General features: G+C 41.1%; 1 protein-coding gene across 9 annotated transcripts in view; it reads right to left on the bottom strand.

Moving 5' to 3' along the window:
• Positions 1-21,326, bottom strand: part of WNK2 (WNK lysine deficient protein kinase 2) — a 156,577-nt gene that overhangs the window by 128,328 nt on the left and 6,923 nt on the right. The gene's annotated exons all lie outside the window — the stretch shown is intronic.

Raw genomic sequence — 21,326 nt, forward strand, 5'->3', positions numbered from 1 at the left:
GTACTGCGGTAGAACCCACAGACCTCAAACAGATCAGGGCCCTGTTCTGCTAGGCACAAATGTAGCAGAGGACCACTCTGTGCCCCAAAGTGCTTACATCACAAAAAGACAAGAGAACAGATGGATGAAAACAAGCAAGGAGGAAATCAGGGTAATAAAATAATAGGATGCTTACACATACAGGTAACACTTAGCTTGATGTTTAACTCATAATTGAAGCTCTCAGAAAGTCTCCTGGGATCAGGCTTTTGTGGGATTTTTTTTTAAAAAGTACTTTCTGATTTTGACCAAGTATGCCATGAGAATAGACTGCACAATTTAATATTTTTGAATGAAGCCAGAAAGGGCAGAGGAAAGAAATGAATATGAAAGTGAACTGAACCATTGAATCAAAAATCTAAAAAAAAGACGATTTGATTTGGAAGGAAAGATTAGTGTCAATTCTTGTTTCATTTCAAATGCATTTACTCAAGAGAAACCGTAGCTATTCCAAACATAGGATTTTAAAGAGAGAGCAAATCTTGCCATTCCCCTACATAACGTGATAAGCTTTGCTAGAGATCAAGCCACTTTCACTACCAGATCTTTGTGGGAGAAGAGCAAATCCCCACCCCAATAATACATACACATTAAAATGGTATTAAGGCTGCATTTAAAGTTCTCTATATATACAGCAGACTGCAGCCTAACTGTAGCCACTGCTACTGCAGATGCATATTCTATTCAGAAAAAGAGCACGCTGTACTACACACCATGACATTTCCCCTTCTGCACCCTACCCATTCCATTTAGTTAGAAACTTCTCCTCATCCCCTCCTTCTCCCCTCTTCTACTTCACCTTCTACTTCAGAAATATGGCATGTATCCCGCAAACATCTAAACTAACTATTCTGCATGCAGCTTCACTCAAGTTAGGTTACTTTCAGAAAAATCCTAAAGAATATTCTGAAAAAGTGTGACACCCCTTAATCTTGCCACTAGCGTGTGGCCCCAAAAACGTAAGAGCAACCATACTGGGTCAGACCAATGGTCCATCTACTAGCCCAGTATCCTGTCTTCCGACAGTGACCAATGCCAGGTACTTCAGAGGGAATGAATAAGGAACAATAAGATGCACACATACAAAACGGGAAATGACTGCCTAGGAAGGAGTACTGAGGAAAGGGATCTGGGGGTCAGTGGAGCACCAGATAAATATGAGTTAACAGTGTAATGCTGCTGCAAAAAAAGCGAACATGATTCTGGGATGTATTAGCAGGAGTGTTGTAAGAAAGACGAGTGGCAATTCTTCCTCTCTACTCCGTGCTAATTAGGCCTCAACTGGAGTCCAGTTCTCAGCGCCACATTTCAGGAAAGATGTGAACAAACTGAATAAAGTCCAGAGAAGAGCAACAAAAATGATTAAAGGTCTAGAAAACGTGACCTGTGAGGCAAGACTGAAAGAACTGGGTTTGTTTAGCCTGGAGAAGAGAAGATTGAGAGGGGACATGATAACAGTTTTCAAGTACATAAAGGGTTGTTACAAAGAGGAGGGAGAAAAATTGTTCTTCTTAACCTCTGAGGACAGGACAAGAAGCAATGGGCTTAAACTGCAGCAAGGAAAGTTTAGGTTGGACATTAGGAAAAGCTTCCTAATCGTCAGGGTGGTCAATCACTGAAATAAATTGCCTAAGGAGGTTGTGGAATCGCCATCATTGAAGATTTTAAAGAGCAGGTTAGACAAACACCTGTCGGAGATGGTCTAGATATTACTTACTCCTGCCATGAGTGTAGAGGACTGGCCTAGATGACCTCTCAAGGTCCCTTCCAGCCCTATGATTCTATGAATAGAAGAGGCAAGACTATCGAGTGATCCATCCCGTCAGCCATTCCCAGCTTTTGGCAGTCAGAGGCTAGGGACACCCAGGGCATGAGGTCGCCTCCTTGACCATCTTGGCTAATAGCCATTGATGGACTTATCCTCCAGGAACTTATCTAATTATATTTTAACCCTCTTATAGTCTTGGCCTTCACAAAATCCCCTGGCAACAAATTGCCCAGGCTGACTGTGCGTTGTGTGAAGAAATACTTCCTTTTGTTTGTTTTAAACTTACTGCCTATTAATTTCATTGCGTGACCCCTGGTTCTTGTGTTATATGAAGGTGTAAGTAATACTTCCTTATTCACTTTCTCAACACCATTCACGACTTTATAGACCTCTATCATATCCTCCCTTAGTCATCTCTTTTCTAAGCTGAAAAGTCCCAGTCTTTTTAATCTCTCCTCATATGGAAGCTGTTCCATACCACTAATAATTTTTGTATACCTTTTCCAATTCGAACATATCTTTTTTGAGATGGAGTGACCGGAACTGCATGCCGTATTCAAGGTGTAGGCGTACTATGGATTTATATAGTGGCATTATGATATTTTCTGTCTTATTATTTATCACTTACCTAATGGTTCTTGTTAGCTTTTTTTGACTGCAAGCGTCAAGCACAAGCAAACAAAAAAATAAAAGAAAACCACTATTAGCATTGGTATTGATGAAGCACTTTCTTCTCTCCCCCCACAGAAAAGGAAGTGTCCTATCACTGTATATCACTAGTTGTGATCTCTTAAGTGTGCTGCATTTCAGGCAGATAATTAGCAATGTATCACTTTTCCATTCACTTCCCTCTCCAAAGTAGGAAATTTTATTGCTACACCACAAGTGACAGCAATGATGGACAAGCTCTCTGAGGATACACACAGAACGTGTTACACATAGTGAGCATCAGCGTCAGATACAATGTTTGTTCTAACCAAGCTTGTGTATGGAGAGACTTCAAGAAGCTCTTCTATTGTTACTGTACTGCCAGTTTTTCCCTTGTGATCGACCATGAATGCTACTACCTGTATAATTCTCTAAATCAGTATCAAACTGTCATACTGGAATTCTGGACATCTAGCAAGAATTTACTGAACAATTATATTACAGCTATAGATTTACTGCTGCAAAAGTGGAAGTTGGGCTATTCTGACCCAACCCCTACTGAAGGCAATGGAAAGACTTTTACTGATTTCAAAATAGCACTGGATCAGCCCCCTCAAGTATATTTTTTCCCCATGTCTCATATTAAAGCAGCAGGAGCAGTTAAAATTGAAGAGTACTTTTTTTTTTCTTTTTAAGAATCAGGCTCAAAGTGATTTTTTCCCTTGCAACATTTTTCAAGACATACTCTTAGGCCTGGTCTACACTGGTGGCTTAATTCGAATTAAAGTCCCTTAATTCAAATTAATCACTCCCGTGTCTACACTTGCGCATTGTTAATTCGAATTAAGGAGCCTTTAAAATTGAATTAATAAAACCACCTCTGCAAGTGGATTAGCACCTGAAGCGCATCAGTTAATTCGCATTAGTGAGAGTGTGGATGCAATGGGACTTAATTTGAATTAATTGGCCTCTGAACTGTATCCCATGATGCTCCATTTCAGTACCCTCTCCCAAAGCAGCCCCGGGAAGATTTGAATCTTCATTTCCTGTAGTTGCCAGCATGGAGTGAACTTTCCCATTGTTCTCAGCATGGCTACTGCAAAGCCCAAACGTGCTCCAGCATGGAGCAGACCAGAAGTCTTAGACTTTATCGGGCTGTGGGGTGAGGAGTCAGTTCTGTCTCAGCTATGAGCCAGCAAAAGGAATCTGGACATTTATGGGACAATATCCCAGGGCATGCTGGAGAAAGGACACCAAAGGGATGCTTATCAATGCAGAGTCAAGATCAAGGAACCTAGGCAGTCTTATCAGAAAGCCAGGGAAGCTAACAGCCGCTCATGCAGGTTCTATGATGAGGTGCATGCTATTCTTGGGGGCACTATGCCCCCATGCTGCATTGATACCTCCACTGCTTCTCAGTCCATGAACAATGAGGATGAATCCCTGGAAGAGGAGGAGGAGAGTCTAGAAAGCAGGGAGCATAAGAACAGGGTTTCCATTCTCCCAGAAACACTGGAGTTATTCTTGACCCCTGAGCAGTCCAGCAGCACACAGGACAGCACAAATGATCCCGTGGAAGGCACATCTGGTGAGTTTTTTTTTCTTATTAGCATTGGTGTCCTTGTACATTGAGTGTGGGGGAGGGAGGGCATGAGGGGGCTCTCAGGCAATTTGTTGCCTGTACTGGGTGATAACCCAGGTATCAGTTACTGTATGTGTTGAGAAATGCTAGGTGTAACATCACTTGTTATAACATGGGAAATGTTATGTATGTAATCTGTGATCCCTCCCTTGATTTTCTCTGCAATCAAGGAAGGCAGACTCTTGGCTTCCTGCGTTTTAAGCCTTGTCCTCCCAGACCACCATGCAGGGTTTTAAATCCAAGCCTTGCTTCCCCCCCTCCCCTCCCCAGCACAGCGCAAGCCGCGAGTGCCTGCTCAAACTTTTTTAAATCCAAGCCTTGCTTTCCCAAAAACCCACATTAAACCACCCGCAGATGATTTCTGTAGGGGCTTGTAACAGAGGCAGAGAGAGGACATCATCTCCTAGACACATTGTTTCATGGACCACTTTGTTTCATTGGCTACATATTTACACTAAATCATTTGCTAGATGCAATTTAACATTGGGAGCACTTTATTCTGAATTCTACTTGTTGCAACACTGTTTCATTGAGCCTTTTTCAAGCAGTTACGTTTCTTTCTATCACTGTGTTCACTAATCTAACTATGTGTCCCGTTATTTTTCTTTCATTCTGTAGACACCTCTGCTCTGGACCGACCCTTAAGAAATGCAGCGGACAGACTGTCTCAGATTAGAAAAAGGAAAAAAACCAACAAAACCCCAAAGATAATATGTTTTCAGAGCTCATGACGGCCTCAGCATCACCAGAGACAGAGCAAATAGCATGGAGACAGACCTTGACCCAGAGCATGGACAGGGTCATGGAGACTCAGACAAATGCAGGAGAGTGATCGCAGCACCACGGAGGAGATGCTGAAAGTCCTGTGGTACCAGTCAGACATGCTCCGTCGTCTTGTGGCTCTTCATGAGTGGAGGCAGGGCACAGTCCCGCTGCAGCCCCTCCACAAAGCTCTTGAACCGAGAGCTATGCTGCCCTCCACCTCCCCCGTCACCACGAGGTCTCGTGGTAGATTGTCCAGGATGCAGCCACTGCTCTCCTCCACCCCAGCAAGCTGCCACCCTACCCCTGGAGACATTGAATGAACCATCACCCACCCCCACCCCCATTCTCCCATGACTTGAATGTAAAGAAATAAAGTTTTGCAGTGTTCAAGAACATTTTTTAATGAAATGTTATATTGTTCAGGAGGGATTTGTCGGGCACAGATGTCAAAGGGGGAGCGGGAGAGGAGGGATCATCAAAGGCAAACAACATACTTGAACAGAAATCAGTCCTGCATCTCATTGCAGAACCTGGTCTTCAAAGCTTCCCTAATGCAAAGCACTCCGCAGTTATCTCTCCACGTAGTGCTGGCATCTGGCTGCTCATAATTGGCGGCCAGTCTTTCTGCCTCCACACCCCAACCCTGGGGGAACCTTTCCCCCTTAGCTTCACAGACATTATGAAGAACACAGCAAGCAGATATCACAGAAGGGAGGTACTTCTCACTGATGTCCAGCCTAGTGAAGAGACTCCTCCATCTACCCTTTAAACGCCCAAAGGCACATTCTACAACCATTCTGCAACTGCTTAACCTCTTATTAAAACACTCCTTGTCACTGTCAAGGTGGCCGGTGTAGGCTTCATTAGCCAAGGGAGCAAGGGGTAAGCAGGATCCTCCAGGATCACTATGGGCAATTCCACACCCCCAACTTCAATTTTTTGATCAGGGAAGAAAGTGCCTGCCTGCATCTTACAGAACAGCCCTGAGTTACGAAATACACAAGCATCATGCACCTTCCCAGACCACCCCACACTGATGTCTGTGAAACGACCCCTGTGATCCACAAGCTCCTGCAGGACCATGGAAAAGTACCCCTTGCAGTTTATGTACTCCATTGCCAGGTGTGCAGGTGCCAAGATGGGGATGAGAGTCCCATCAATAGCCCCCCCACAGTTTGGGAAACCCATCGCGGTAGACCCCTCCACTATGTCCTGCACACTTCCCAAAGTCACTAGCCTTCTTAGCAGAAGTCTATGGTGAGTGCGTTTTAAATGCCAGCAGTGAGAGGAAATTTTTTGCTACATTGTTTCAGTGGCCAATCATAGAAATTGATACTTTTGGAAGAGTTTATTCAGTGCTACATGTGGATACATTATATCATGCTTTCCATCAGTGAAATGGAAACATTTGTATCACTGCATTAATATACTAACTGACTCCGTAGTTATTTATCTTTCATTCTACAGACACCTCGATGGAGGGAAAAATAATAGGCAAGCAATATACAGGGGGTTTTGGGATGATCATTAAAGGCAAACAGCATACAGGTGGCGGGGCTCGTTTGGTGGAGGGAAAAATCAAAGGCAAGCAATATACAGGGGTGGTGGGGGGAGCATAAAAGGCAAACAGCAGACAGTTCTAAAGTAATCCAGGATAAGCTGCGATGCATTTGTCACGGTCAAAATGAGAGCATAGTTCAGCTGGCTCCATGTGCCTGCAGCAATGGCGATTGGGGGAGTAAAAAAACAGCATGAAAATCCTTTTCCTGTTTGTTTGGGGGTGGGGGAAGCAGCGCTGCATCCTGGGACGATGACACTCGTCACAACAGCCTCTATGGTTAGTTGCACTGTGGGATAGCTTCCCACATTGAACTACTTTCTTATTTGAATTAAGGCTGGCCAGTGTGGACGCAAGAAACCAGCACAAACACTGTAGTGTGGACAGTCTGCAGCGCTTTCTATAAATCACTTTCTGAAATTCGAATTAAGCTAATTCGAATTAGTGCTGCAGTGTAGACATAGCCTTAGAAAACTGATGCTAGCATGAATTTCTTCTGGAAACACAACATAATACTAGAGGTGAAACCATGACTCCATTAAAATCAATGAGAGTTTTGACACTATCGTCAGTGGAACCTTGTTTCATTGTAGATACCCACAATTTATAAGAACTTCTATGATGCCATATCTGAGCATCAACACATTCTTTTATAGCACCCAAGGGAAAAGGGAGAAATTAATTGCCAAGTGAATGATCTTCAAAACCTCTTTCTTCCAAGAGTGGCTCTTTATCCATCACTTAGTGCCCCTTTGCAAAAAACATTTTAAGGTTTCATATGTCTTTTTGAGTCTTGTTTAAAGTCAACCTTTCTCCCCACACCCTTCCAAGGGGACCCCCTGAGAATTCACAGCTGAAACTGGAAAGCTCTAACTGTGCTGTGTGGCCTAGTGAGAAGTTATATTTTTGAACATCTTCCATTATACGAATGCCATGTACTCAGTTTAGTTTTGCAAATCTATAAATGCAATATAACTTTTAACAAAGAAAGAAGCACTTACTTTTCAATATTTGCTAGAATTAAAGCCACTCCAGGCATTTTAATTGGTTGACTTGTACTTTACCCACAGACATTTTGTCCTTCCTATTTTAATTTAGTTACTTCATCCATTAAAAAAAGATTCTAATGGATACCAGTGTCGGGGATGTATTTACCTGCAAGCAAGCCCAGGAGGTTATGGTCTAGGAGGTTATAGGCTTCTTGCAATAGCAAGTGTTGCTACGATGATAAAAGACATGGCAGAAAAAACAAAAACGTGAGAACAACAATTTTTAAACCAAAAAACATATCCATCACTTACGGTACATGCTATTCAGCCTAGAGAGTCATGTTTAAAATTTCAATCATTTGTACAATTTAGTGGTGTATAAATGAAACCACAGTTTGTGCAAAGTTCTTTAAAACTAAACACATCGAAGTATGTTCTTAAAGAAAAGGTCAGTAATTCTAAATCCAGCTTATATTTATGTACCTGTACATCAGAGATAAATGGGATCAGTCAATTTACACCCCCACCCTACTTCCATAAGGTGGTTTTACAAAAGCAATTATAAGTAGCATTTACAGTATTTGGTACATGTTATGTTTAATTTGCGTGGGTCTTTTATATGGCATAAAGGAGAGAACTAAAAAAACAAGTAAAATAGGAAAATTATTTTAAAACCCACAAAAGACGGTCTAGTGATTTTGGACAGGCCTAGTGCCAGAGGTGACTTTTTAGTCATTTTGGAAAAGTGACTAATAATAATAATAATAGAAGAAGAAACAAAAGCCATACCCAAGATAGCCTTCAACAAATGCATACCTCTAGATGCCATTTATGGACACAGGGTCTTGAAATATCATGCTAAATACAGCACAGGATTTGACCTGATCACATGGGTAAGATCAGCCAAATGCAGGCAGAGTTTGAGCCACAAAGATGCACATTAATGAGGAAGGATGGCCTTGTAATTAAGGCCCCGGCCTGGTCCTAAGGAGATCTGGGTTCAATTAACCAGCTCTACCCATGACTTCCTGTGTGACCTTGGGCAAGTCACTCGCTGTTCCTCTGTCACCCATCTGTAAAAGGAGGGAGTCTGACCATCCCGTCCCCCAGCCTTTGCCTGTCTGGTCTATTTAGCTCATAAGTTCTTTGGGGCAGGGACTGTTTCTATGTGTTTTTACAATGCCCAGCGCAATGGGCCCCAAGTTTGGACTGTAGGCACCACCGTACTATTCAGCACGTTAAAAGGATCTATAGTTACATATCAGCCTACTTTGTTACAATCTACACCAGGTAGACTTTGTACCAGTGCTTCCATTTTCACTCTATTCAGCCATTTTATAACATCAAGCTAAACGTGTTCTGATTTATCACAAATAGGTTATATCTATTTCTGATCTTGGCCTTAGAAATTATCTAAGCATAGTTCCTAGGCAAAAGAAAAGGTGTCTGACAATGATAAACTGTGACTATTTCTACTTAGTTCATCCAAGCGAGGTAGTCAGATATCTGTAAACATTCCAATTTCTGCTTCACATATCCCACCTTTTCCCTCTAAAATACACAATTATATGCCCAAGAAATTTTTATAGTGGAAGAGCTGGCTCTCAATAGATTGGCAACAGACTTTACAGAGTCTCACCTCTAGATAACTGATTCAGTAGCTTTCTGGCCCATGCAACGTGAATTGGTGAGCTACTTATTAAACGCGCCTATGTCCATCCTACTTTGAAACTGGTCTGCTCACTCCAAGTCATACAGGAAGGCTATCTAGGGGAGTTATTGAGAGAAACAAGCTCCCAGTGCTATATCTGCTCCGTTGCTAACGGACTTCAGTCTCTAATCCTTGGAGTCCAACATCCTCCAATGACTAAATTCACTTAGAGAAAGAGACAAACTAAGGGTCACTTGTCACTTTGCATTTTATCAGTTGTCAAACCAAACTTCTAAATTACTAATTGCTGAATTATGAAACACATCAGAAACTTTCAGTGACTAAGCAAAAATATAGCAGTCAAACATAACAAGCATTATCCATGCTCCTCATTTACCGCAAGCTAACAGTCATTCCCAACAATATGCCATGAAACACCTTTTCCCCCTCATACCACCAAGTTACATTTAATTATCCCCTAATTCCCTGCACATTCCAGCCCTAATTTTAGATTAACTTTGGCATTATAGATCTTCAAACTAAAAGGCTGCATGACAGAGACTGAAATCTTATATCTACGAAGTGGCATCATAAAATTGGTTAAATGAAACTAGTTGAGTGTCGAATGTCTTAGCTAAAGATGTGCTGGTGAGACAGTGCTTTGAATCTGAATTATCTTTAGGTCACAGTTCAAGGCCAACTCAAGGCTATTCTGATGAGATTTCAGTCCTAAATATCATGAATTCTGTTCCAAATCCTCTGAACAAGAATGCAGTCCCCTTTCAGTTTTGGCTAAGACCTGGACCCAAAGCTGTAGAATCGGATTTGGACCCACGAATCCAAATCTCAACTTTCTCCCTTCTTACCTTCAAAATTCAAAGGATTTTGGATTCACAGTTCTGGTTTTGGCTCATCCCTACTCCTACACCCTCCAGATCGCTGTGGACACTTGACAATGATTTTCCTTGAGTCAGTAAAAATTAAGACGCTAAATAGCCTCTAGATTAAAGAGCCTTGTTTGCCAAACTGACCAGCTAATGGAGAATTACTTTAATTGGCTCTGCTGTGTCAAGTTCAGAATATGGGTGGAGACTTAGCAGGAGCTGTTGATGCAGGTGCTGAGCATTCTTGGCTTCAAGGTCTTTCACCTGTGCAATATCCTGTTGCACAGGATACAAGAAACCAGTCTTTTTTATGTATTCACTGTTTTAACCAGGGCCTGGATTGGTGCAGATCAGGCCAAAGCATCAGGCAGCCTCAGCAGGCTCCTTCATGTTCTCCATGCGTATCGTGTACCAAGTTGATCCTGGCAGAGGAAAGAATCAGGACTTGTTTGCAGCAGGAGTGCTCTCAACTATTCAGGTGAAGGGACGGTCTTTTCATGATCTTTGTACAGTGCTTAGCACAACAGGGTACCGATCCATGACTGCAGCTTCCAGGCACTGCAATACAAGGTACATTTATCATCGACTGACATGTTTCCAAGAGTGGAGTGTAGCTTTCCTTGGTTGGGCAAAGAAATTGCTTCTTATTAGGCGGAGAAACACCTCAGAAGAATGGTATGTTATCCGTTACATGAAGCAATATCTTGTTGGATTATTTTATGAAATTACAGGAAGAATCTTATAAAAAGGAATTAAGAAGAGACAGGCAGGTGACAAATACAAGAGATTGTTAGGGAAGTAGGGGTGTAACGATCCATGCTGTTCTTGTAGAAATACTGGTATTTTATTTAGAATGTATTTATTTTTGTGCTTGCTATAGTGCGATATATGTCTGTATTGTTTGAAATCAGAGATTCATTAAAGAAATAGTTTAAGTCCATTAAGATTAGAGAGGGGGTGTTATTTTTTTTAAATTAAGCCTCCCTGTTAACGTATTATTAAATTCCTACACTCTTTATGGAGTCATCATGGAACCCTTCCCTGATTTGTAACAAGTCCCACTCTGCACCACCAAAGCCACACTCCTCTCCAGGCTTGTCTGCACAGGTATTTGTGCTCCACCATCCATATCAGAAGGATTTCATTTGCAGGTTGGCAGGCTGTGGAACTAATTCTCCTCACTCAAAAAACATAGATTTGGTCACATTTCTTTTGCCAGCATCCCCTATACCAGGAGGGTCTTTCCCTCTTGCCCACCTGCCCTGGTGAAAGTGCCTCCGGCCCAGAAATGAACCGTTATTACGAAGGCATTTCAGAATGGTATTTTTATAAAGCAAGTTGCTGTCCAATAACTTAACCTTGGTGGAAGGGAATGTGGTTGTGTTACTGAGTTGAACAGCGCTGAATGCATAGTCCCAGTCTTACATCAGGCAGCTGCTTATGTCCATGTAATCTCACTGATGTCAATGGATTATTCACATGTGCGAAATGAAACACCTGCTTAAGTGCCTGTAGGATTGGGGACAAAGACATTTAGAGGACCTATCCTCCTAAACCAGCTGAAGAAAATCATGAGTGTGAATAGAAGCTTGACACGATATCAGAGTAGATTTCCTCAGCCCCCGCCCCCCCCCCTTCCTCTGTGAAAGATGTGACCAAGAAAACTGAAGAGCACATTAGTCAATGATTCCCTACAACTTTCCACTGTGCAGGTCATTCAATGGCAGATCAGCCCATCTATTTCTATAATTTATGGAAAAAAGTCCACGTTTCAGTTTTAAAAGCAAAAATGCAGGCCTCATTTAGGCAAGTTGATAGCTATCAGATGGCCATTTATGAATTTTTTTTTATTTTAATACAGATTTTTCACCCATCTCATGACAAGTGCTATCAGCATTATTGTGAAATCTTGCACTCCCTGCCCCCTTTCTGTGCTTTAACTGTGGCCAGAGAGTTCTCTCTTCTCTATAGGTGGAATGCCTGGAGCACTTCTCAGCATGGTTGTGTAGTCTATTTGTTCATAGTGCATGAGTTTTGAGAACTAAAGGTTTCAGCAGTGCGATGGAGCAGTCACAGAATAGAAGACAAGGGGACTGGTCTGTAAAAGGATTCAGTGGGTTCTATTTCTGTTAAATTCTCTCTTGAACCCTAGAAGACAGACTGGAAAAGAACTCAGCTGCCGGATACATAGTACAAGATTGTTTTCTCCTATCCTCTTTCTAACAACCCTTCTTTGAAAGAGAGACTAAGATACTTCTATCTTCAGACAACATATTTATTGAATGTCTTGACCCAGGAAAGGCTGCAGTATTTGGGGACTATTTTGGGTAAGGTGGAGGGAGGGACCCAAGTGGCCAGAAAATATTAAGGGATAGATAAAGGGACTAAAAGCCTGCTCCAGCACTGAGTAACTCACACCGGTTTAGGAACCCAGTCTAATCCGAAAGCTCCTAAGGGCTGGAGCAGACAATTCCAGTCTGGGGGTTTTGTATAACTTGGGATCATTTCAACCCGGAAGTGCCAAGATAGCTCAGAAGCTCACTGCAACTTTGAGGTTTTATGTTGCTCAAAAGCTTGGTTTGGCCTGGGAGCTTAGTCCAGTTTAGGAGCTTGCTACAGACCAGAGCTAGATTTCAATGAGAACCTTCCTGCCTCTGAACGAGGGAATTTAGAAAGGAATGTCTGTTTCCTGTGAAGCTGATACTGAAATTTTATGTTGCTGATACTGGAATTTTGCAAGGAAAATTAACATGCTTCCCATGGGATCCTAGAGTAAACATCTTTAAAATGGACTGTTTTGCTTTTCAGCCTCCCTTCACTGCACTTTTACGTTTCTAACCTACAGATCTCATGCTATGACTAGCCATTAATGTAACTTGCCAAGAAGATTTTTAAAATCTCACTAACTCCATGAAAGATGGTGCATGGAGTTACTTGTGCATATTACTAACTGGAAGGTGTGTGTGTGTAGGGGGGGAGGGGGGAGTTTGTATGTCAAAGGGACATAAAAAAGCCAGAACACAGAATGAAGATCCAAGATAACTAGAAGGCTACAAATATGTAGTCAAGCTGGCAAGAGCCAGCTCATTTTACTCCTCCCCACACACTCTGGTTTGTATCATACCTAGTTTACACTGAGACAAGTGATCACATCCATAAAAGCAAAGGAATTAGACGTGGTATATTTAATGCATATATTTTATATATAATCTTAGAATTTCCTAAATGAAATATGGAAAAACATTCATGTAATTGTGTAGAATTGCTTTGTTTGCCAGAAACATTCATGCTCTTGTCCTCCATTAGAAGTCAAGGGCACTATAAGCTTTTATAGCAATTGATTGAGAGAAAAGCAAGTCTATTTTACTGATGCAACACTTGCTTTATTATCTGCAATGCAATTTCCCAAACAAAAGGAAGCATTGTTGTGAAATAGAAGAAAAGCAAGTTCAAATAAATGCAAAATGGCAATTTTCCTTAATTCAGTAATGAAGAGCAAAAACAATGCAAACAAACATTTGGAATCAACAGATCTAGACATTACCAAATATTTCAACAAGGAATAAAACAGTACAGTTCTGCAGCACAATATACTATGTCAATCTGACTTTCACATTCTTCTCCTACATTGTTCTATTTTAATAGACAATTGATTCAGCTTAGCAGACCCAGTTCAGCTGTATCAACTCCGTCAAGTGCAGGGGTCAACTGTAAATGTTGCTTTGATTGAAAGATTTAAATGAATTGGAAAAGCCTTGGTAAAAGCTGCTACATAAGTCAAAATATCATGATTATAAGCTCCAAAGCATATGCCAGAAGAGCAAGGAATACATCCATTTCAAGGACAAACTACAGCAACGCTCATATCACATTTTTTATGGAAATAAAATATTTAGTTCTCTGTACTTCTGAAATGGCAAACTGGCATTCGTTCCTTTTATTAAAGCTCTCGGTTTCATAAAGTGTAAGTAATCTGTTGCTTTTGGCTAATGAAAAAATGCCTTCATTTGTCCTTGCATCATGACATGATGAAGTCTCATGTATTTGAGATGCACTGAAAACAGTGCTCAGTAGCCAGTGATGGAAACTGCTTACACTGAGTAATCACATCATGTCAAGGCCATCAGTAGACTAAGAGGTAATGAAAAGGTAAAATGCATCAAAAAACAATGATTTTTTATCATCTGTATTCAATGCAAACTTTTAGTACAACAGTTTAAAGTTCACTTGTATGTTTCTAGTAAAATCCATGAAGGTTAAAATTATTCACTATAAAGTAAGAACTAATTCTAACCAACTGGTTTCCAGAACTGTTTGAACAAAAGCTTTTTTTCAGAATTCAAAATATAGAATTAAAGACAAGTTAGCAGAAATTGTATTAACTGTACAGCTGTTAACTGATTTAAGGTGTTGCAAGAAGAATACAGTTTAATAGAGGGACACCCCATTTCCTTTTGATATCTTATTTAACCATTTTCTTTAGAGTAAGATGCTCACTGCTAGATCTGTTAAAGAATTTTTTTATCTTGCTCAAAAGGCTAGCAGAGTTAGTTTACTTGTTTTTAAAAAGTCACAAGAGACTAAGGATCAAATAACAAAGTATGTGTAATTTTCCATTTAAAAACAAATTTGGACATGGATCAAACTAAGTTCACAGAAAGTAGACGAAAAGATGTTATTTGAGTCTATCCCTCTCTTAGCTATCTTCCTCAAGTGCTTGAATAAGTGTTTTGTATCCCTCTAGATCACAAACAGCTGAAGAACAGATGGCATTAGGACTTAAAATATCTCTCCTTGGTAGCTTAACCCGTAACACGTGTATCCCCACAAACAACAGTTTTCAGTGGAGTCTTCCATTATTCCTATGAATAACCAGGATGCAAGAGGTACATTAAGCAGTACAGTTCAGCAAACAGTTGCTTATTGTAAGACATGTCACCATGTATACACTATTTGCATTTTAAATGTGATCCTATATATATATGCGCAGTATATTTTTACAAGGAAAGTGGAGTTTAAGAGAAAGAGGGCACAATTCCATTGACTTCAGAGTTATGCTTATTTGGAGCAAGTCAAGTGATGGCTAGAGAACTAAGTGGTCCTTTTAAAAAGTCTATAGTCCAAGTTCTTGATGAGTCAGATCTCAAAACATAGACAAATCACTAGGGAGGCTTCTTAATGGCTGTTTTCCTACAACAAATGCAGGGTGGGGCAGGAAGCAACAAAGTTCCCATAGCTTATGAGTGGGAGCAACAAGCCTCCTTCGGCTCATGGAGAATGGTACACGAGTTTCCCCCAACCCTCCAAGCACTTCTGTGATGCTTCCTGGAAGTAACCAGGGTTGTGAAGCAACTTGCTACCATCTAACCCTAGTGTGAGGAAGCTTTGTCTGTGGCTACTGGGGGATCAGCTCCCAACTCCATTGGCCATGGGCAACACAAGCACATTCTATGCCTCCCCAGACCTAATCTCTTAATCATCATCTGGCTTGGTACACAAATAGGTATAGAATGAGAGAGACAATACACCGCACACAGACTACCAAACAAGAGAGAATCATCTGTCTGAAAGAAATCTGTCTGAGATGTGTCACCTCCTGGTGACCTGCTTCACCTTCAAGACCTTAAGAATAATTTCCAGTATAGATACTTAACTCCTTAATATTATTTGTACATCCTTTCGCAGTGATTATGACAACCAGTGGGCTACTGGCTCTCAGTAGAGATCTCACATGCCACCCTTTATTGAATAATTATGCATACGTCTGACGCAGGGAATCCCTGTAAAACCCCATGCACGCCCTGTTGGCACTCAGAGGTCCTCGGGTAACAACTTTTTAAGGGTCATGAGGGAGGCTCAGTGACCTCCAATACTTGCTTGGGCTTCTTCCATGATGCAGACCAAAGGAGGCTCACAGAAAGTGTGGGCGGAAGGCCCCAGGATCCCTTCCAAGCTTCTTGCTTTCTCCAAGTTTTCCCCTCTGTGCACATCCTGAGCTCTGTAGGAAGAAAGGCTCTGCAGGAGCACAGCCCAGCACCATCAGAGGGCCTTCCCCCACTTCCTATGAATTCACACATCTGTAGGAGGAGAGAATTCCCAGAAGGCTCATAAGCCCTTTCCTGAAGCTCAGCCCCCCTGAACTCCCACAAGCCTTAAAGTCTGTTGGTCCCTATTAGCCTATTTTGGCTTGGAGACCTAACTACACTGGAGGGGGTACACAGGCCAATTTTGGCTCCTTGGAGGATAAGGAGCCTATTTTATTCTGGCTGCGGGAAGTGGATTTTTCCTGACTCTACAATTGGGCTCCATCCCTAACATGGAAATTGGGTTTTAGGAGACCCCAAGAGAGCTTCCCAACCCTCATATGGGGGTGCAGCGGAAGAGCATATCGATCTATGGTACTCATAGGTACTACACTAAAGTGTAGTACCATGAGTGCCTCACAATCTTTAATACCTTTATCCTCAACACCCCTGTGAGTTGGGAAGTGCTATTACCCCATGTCAGAGACAGGAAACTGAGACACACACTAACGAAGCAACATGCCAAAGGTCATACAGGAAGGCTATGGCAGAGCTGGGACTTGAACCCAAGATTCCTGAGTCTGAGGCTAGTGCCTTAAACCCTGGCCCATCCTTCCTTTTCCCCCCCTGCATGAGCCTCCTGAGGTCCAAGGTGAGGCCCGATAAGCTTTTCATGGCTTGCAAGAGTGGAACCTGAAGAATCTATGATGTGAGGAGAGACTCGTCATTCCTTCGTAACCCCAAAGGAGGCCTGGGGACAAGGTGGATACAAATTTTTTTTAATAAACCCTGATTTAAAAAAAAAAAAAAACAAAACACCTAAAAAAAATTAAATTTGAAATTGACAACCACCTAGATCAAGGCCCATATTTATTATAAACTATTAACATCATTTACATTAAACACACACAAATAATATTAAGCGCTACATATTTGCTGCTAAGTTTTGAAGAAAGTCAAACCACTGAACTGGTGAAAGTCATTAGCTAAGGACCTGGAACCAGAGCTTGCTGAAATACTAAACCAGCTTTTGACAGCAGTAGCTTCTTCTGCAGGTGCAGAGAGAATATTTGTTTCAGTCTATTGAACTAGTTCCAGTTCAATGATTAGTTCATTCAAACCTAAGAAACCGAGTGGGAGTTGAAAAAAGCAGGAAATCATATTTTCTTTCAACGTATGAATAAAATATAGGTGTGAAGGGATGAAATCTACTAATTCTAAAAATCTTGAAAGACATGGTGATCACGCAATCAGTTCAATTCACTAACTACCAATACTGCCTTTTCAGATATACCAGTTTTAAATGCAGAGTTGTTTGAGAAAATGTACTGGATACACGACAAAAAAAATTAATTGTTTCGTGCATTTTGAATTGAATTTGAATTTCCAAATAGGACTTGACACAAGTAAAAAATTAATCTAGTGAATAAAAAATGCATTATTTACCATTTTCTACCATACCAAACATATAAAAATTAGGAATCTGAATAAATATAAGGTAATGTAGATATAGAGTAGCCTCCTGGCTAGCGAAAAGAAGCATCACATTTAGTGTAAAGGCTATATTTAGTTGTAAACCAACACATTTTAATGGTTACCAACCAATGAGAATCAACCTCTCTTTCAGAAAATAAAATGCAAATGCAAAAACACAATTAAAATAGACTTTTTTAAACCAAGGTTTCCTGCTTGCTCCTTTAAATCATGATTTAAATTCCTCTGAAAAATCAATCCGCCCTACCCAATGAGCAGCAGGCAAGAGGTTCATTATGCCTCATCACTCCCTGTGAGACCTGGGTAGCAGCAGCAAGAGGTGGAAGGGATGTTCTACCTCTAGCTTTGCTGGCCTCCAAGCCATGTTGCAGCCCACATTTCTTCCAGACGTTGGAAGAGGCCCCAAGACGTTCGGAAGCAGACAGGAAGGAAGCTACATTCAGGTTTGTTTAACCCTAACATTCTTGCAGGGCCGTACACACTCAAAGCAGGGATGGGTCTGCAACTCTAGCTTCACGTTTACCTCCAAACGTTATTAAATGCAAAACAAGACACCAACTCCGCATTCCTGGTTGGCCACCTGAAGTATTCTCCACATGCCAGCTGACTGACCCACTCACATCTCAGAATGCTGAAGTCCTCTCCCATAACAGGGCTGCCAAGTATCACATCCCACCTGACAGTCAAGCATTTGGCAGCTATGTCGTATTCCCACAGCCTGCCTCAGCTGTCATACAGCCGCATTTCCCTGCAGTTCTGCCTTTTTGGATGCTAGGGGCTGCTGGCACCTACTGAGCACACAGCCAGGCACCCTGCTCCACAAGGAGTAGCCCAAAGAAGCCAATGGCAGCTGGAGAGGAAGGGGATGGTGCCTGGAGAGGATGGTGACAACCTCCCTCTCTCTCCCAAATAACAGCCCTGAGCTGCCTCCCACTGGTCCCTGCAAAGACAGCTGCACCAGGCTTTCCTCAACCCAAAACCCCAGCCACAGCTGAGTGAGCTGGTCCCTGCACCCCAGGAGCTCTACCATTCCATCCAGTAGCACCCCCAACACCCAGGACCCTATACCCCCAGGCCTTCTTTGCCCTCACCAAACCGCCCAGGACTCCCTGCATTTACTGCCCCCCCTGCAGCAGCCCCATATAGCCCCAGAGCCGTCTAACCTTCAGCAGTTCCAGTTACTCTCTAGTCTGACCCTCTCGCCCCATTACCTTAGCACCTATCCCAGCCCGAGCTACCAAACTTTGTTCAGATCCATGTCCCACCCTCGCCAATGCTCAAGGTAAAGCATATGGACCACAAGCTTAAACTTATGGTCATATGCAGATTTGTGAATATGCAAATTAGTGTATTAAATATTTGCATAAAAGATCACATGGACCAGAATAAGCCTTGGCAGCTATGCTTTAGACTTAAATGTTTCTCTAGAAACTATAAACAAAGGGGTTAGAATTTATTGCAGACAAAATTATGGTAGTTTTCACCCATTTTCCTCTAAATCTATATTTCACTAGACTAAATCTCCGGGTAGGCCTACACTAGAAGCGCTACATCAGTGCAGCTGTCGATGTCCCCTGCTAACATAATGCTGATGTGGACAGCACTTAGGTCGCTGTAACTTGCGTCGCTCAGGGAGGTATCTTTTTCACACCCATGAGTGACATAAATTAGATTGACTTAAGCAATAGCATAGATCTGCCTTCAGGTACATCCACAGTGTATGTTTTTACTAGACAAATATATAGCTGTATGCAGTGATGTTGCAGCCATGTCAGTCCCAGGATATTAGAGACACAAAGTGGCTGAGGTAATTTTTTTCAATTGGAATCAACTTGAGAGAGAGAAGCATTTGAGCTACACAGAGCTCTTCTTCAGGTCTGGGAAAGGTACTCTGTGTCACAACTAAATAGAAGATTGATCAGATAGCACATATTCTAAGAGACCGTTCAAAGTGAAGTGGCCCATTGACACCCTTGTGGTCATAGGACAAAAAGGAGGGTTAGTGGGTTACAGATTGTTTTAATAAGCCATAAATCCAGTGTCTTTATTAAACCCATGAATGTTAGTGTCTAGCAAAGATATGAATTTGAACTCCCAGCTTGCTCTATATATATCTAGCTGCTTAAAATAAATATAAAATTTTTTTCAAAAATGTTTTTGCAAAAAGAAAGTCAAATTTAATTCAATTCTAAGTAATTATTGGAAATTTGGCTCAGCTCTACTTGCTATGGGTTCCAATTTGCGGGATTTTAGAAGCATTTAAAGTCAATATAGTTTATTAGTATTTTAGTGCTACACTCCTACCTAGCTGCCAGTGCTACTGAAAAGCATGTGAACACTTTATGCTGTGCAGGTTCAAGTATTGTCTTCATATTAACATAGTAAATGAAAATTTAGCTACTTATTTCTTCAAAAACAAAGTTCCATTGAATTAATTATATCAGAATTTAATAGAAATCACCCTTTCTAGAGTTATCTTGAAGTTCAGAGACAGCTAGTCTGGTTGAAAGTTACTATAATGTCACTGAGCAATTTAGAACACCAAGATGCAGGCCTCCCTACCTTCCACCAAGAACATTTTCTAAACTAGTCCTTCTCCTAATTCAGACTATGAAGTCATTTTAATTGATGATTAATATTGTATTAGCCAATTACGCATCTACAGCCTTTTCCTTCTATCTCTGTCAGTAAATGAAATAGTTGTCAGCCTTTATGAGCTGTACAAACAGCAACCTAATGCAACAATGAAAAACTGAAGTTTTTCAACTTCTCTAGCCAGAATAGACAATTTTAAAGTTGCCCATTCAATGACCTCGCTTGAACAGGACTCCACACAAACACAAGATTATACCCACACAATCAGCTTGCAGGATCAAAGCCTTAGTTAGCATTTGGAAGACTAATTGGAATATATACACTTATGCGTGTATTGTACTGTTTTTCCTCTAACATCTTAATAATTCAAGAGTGATCCCATTTAGCACCATGCTGAGTATTTTCTACTACACAGCATTAAATGTTTAACTAAATGAAAGATAAATCCCCTATGTCTTCATTCCATTAAAAAGTGAGAAGCTGGTATTAATACAGGATAGTTCTTTAATAGGTAATTTTTTTCCACTTAAGTAATTTCCATTTTCCAAATTGTAAGTTGAGCTTTAAAGACAAATACCATCATTGGAAACAAAGATTAACAAATGCAGATGTGTCCAGAGTTAATGGTTTGAATTAAAATCTGAAGCCTAATCTCATGCTGTAACAGTAAAATATCATAAAAACACACAAATATTAAAATCAGTCATCAGCTAACCTGGCATGAACTTCTTATGCAGAGAATGTACCAAAAAGATATAAATTTGTAAATTATAGAAAATCTGTCTTTGGAATGTAGCTTCATACCTAAATTGTGATGGACTAGGTAGGATCAACCATTTAAGACTCTTAAACACCTTCAAAACAATGTACAAGTTCAGAAAAAACTGATAGCAATAGCATTAGTTCTTCATTAACTTTTTACTGTATGAATTGAAGAACAGCAATAGGAATGAAGAGAAAAATACAAAAATGGCATTCATCGTTTCAACACATTTTAAATCTTTCCACTACCTTCTGTGGCAAGAAATCTCCAACCAAGAATCATAGCTTAAAAACATGACACTCATAAGAAGTGAGGGGGAAGTGACACTCTGAACAGGATGCATCAGACAAAAAAATACAATAAAAGACTGCCATCTGTAACTGTCTCCAGCTCTGTTTCATAAGTGCACTTATTCACACAGCTCCTTGCTTGGATGTTTGGGTGGGAAGTGCAGCCTTATATCTACATTCCCTTGTTTTCTGACTTGAGAGGTGGGGTTTTGAGGAG

The sequence above is a fragment of the Emydura macquarii genome, unplaced genomic scaffold, assembly GCF_026122565.2.
Source record: "Emydura macquarii macquarii isolate MOO-44397 ecotype Brisbane River unplaced genomic scaffold, CSIRO-AGI_Emac_v2 contig_968, whole genome shotgun sequence".
In the NCBI taxonomy this organism is placed as follows: domain Eukaryota; kingdom Metazoa; phylum Chordata; order Testudines; family Chelidae; genus Emydura; species Emydura macquarii.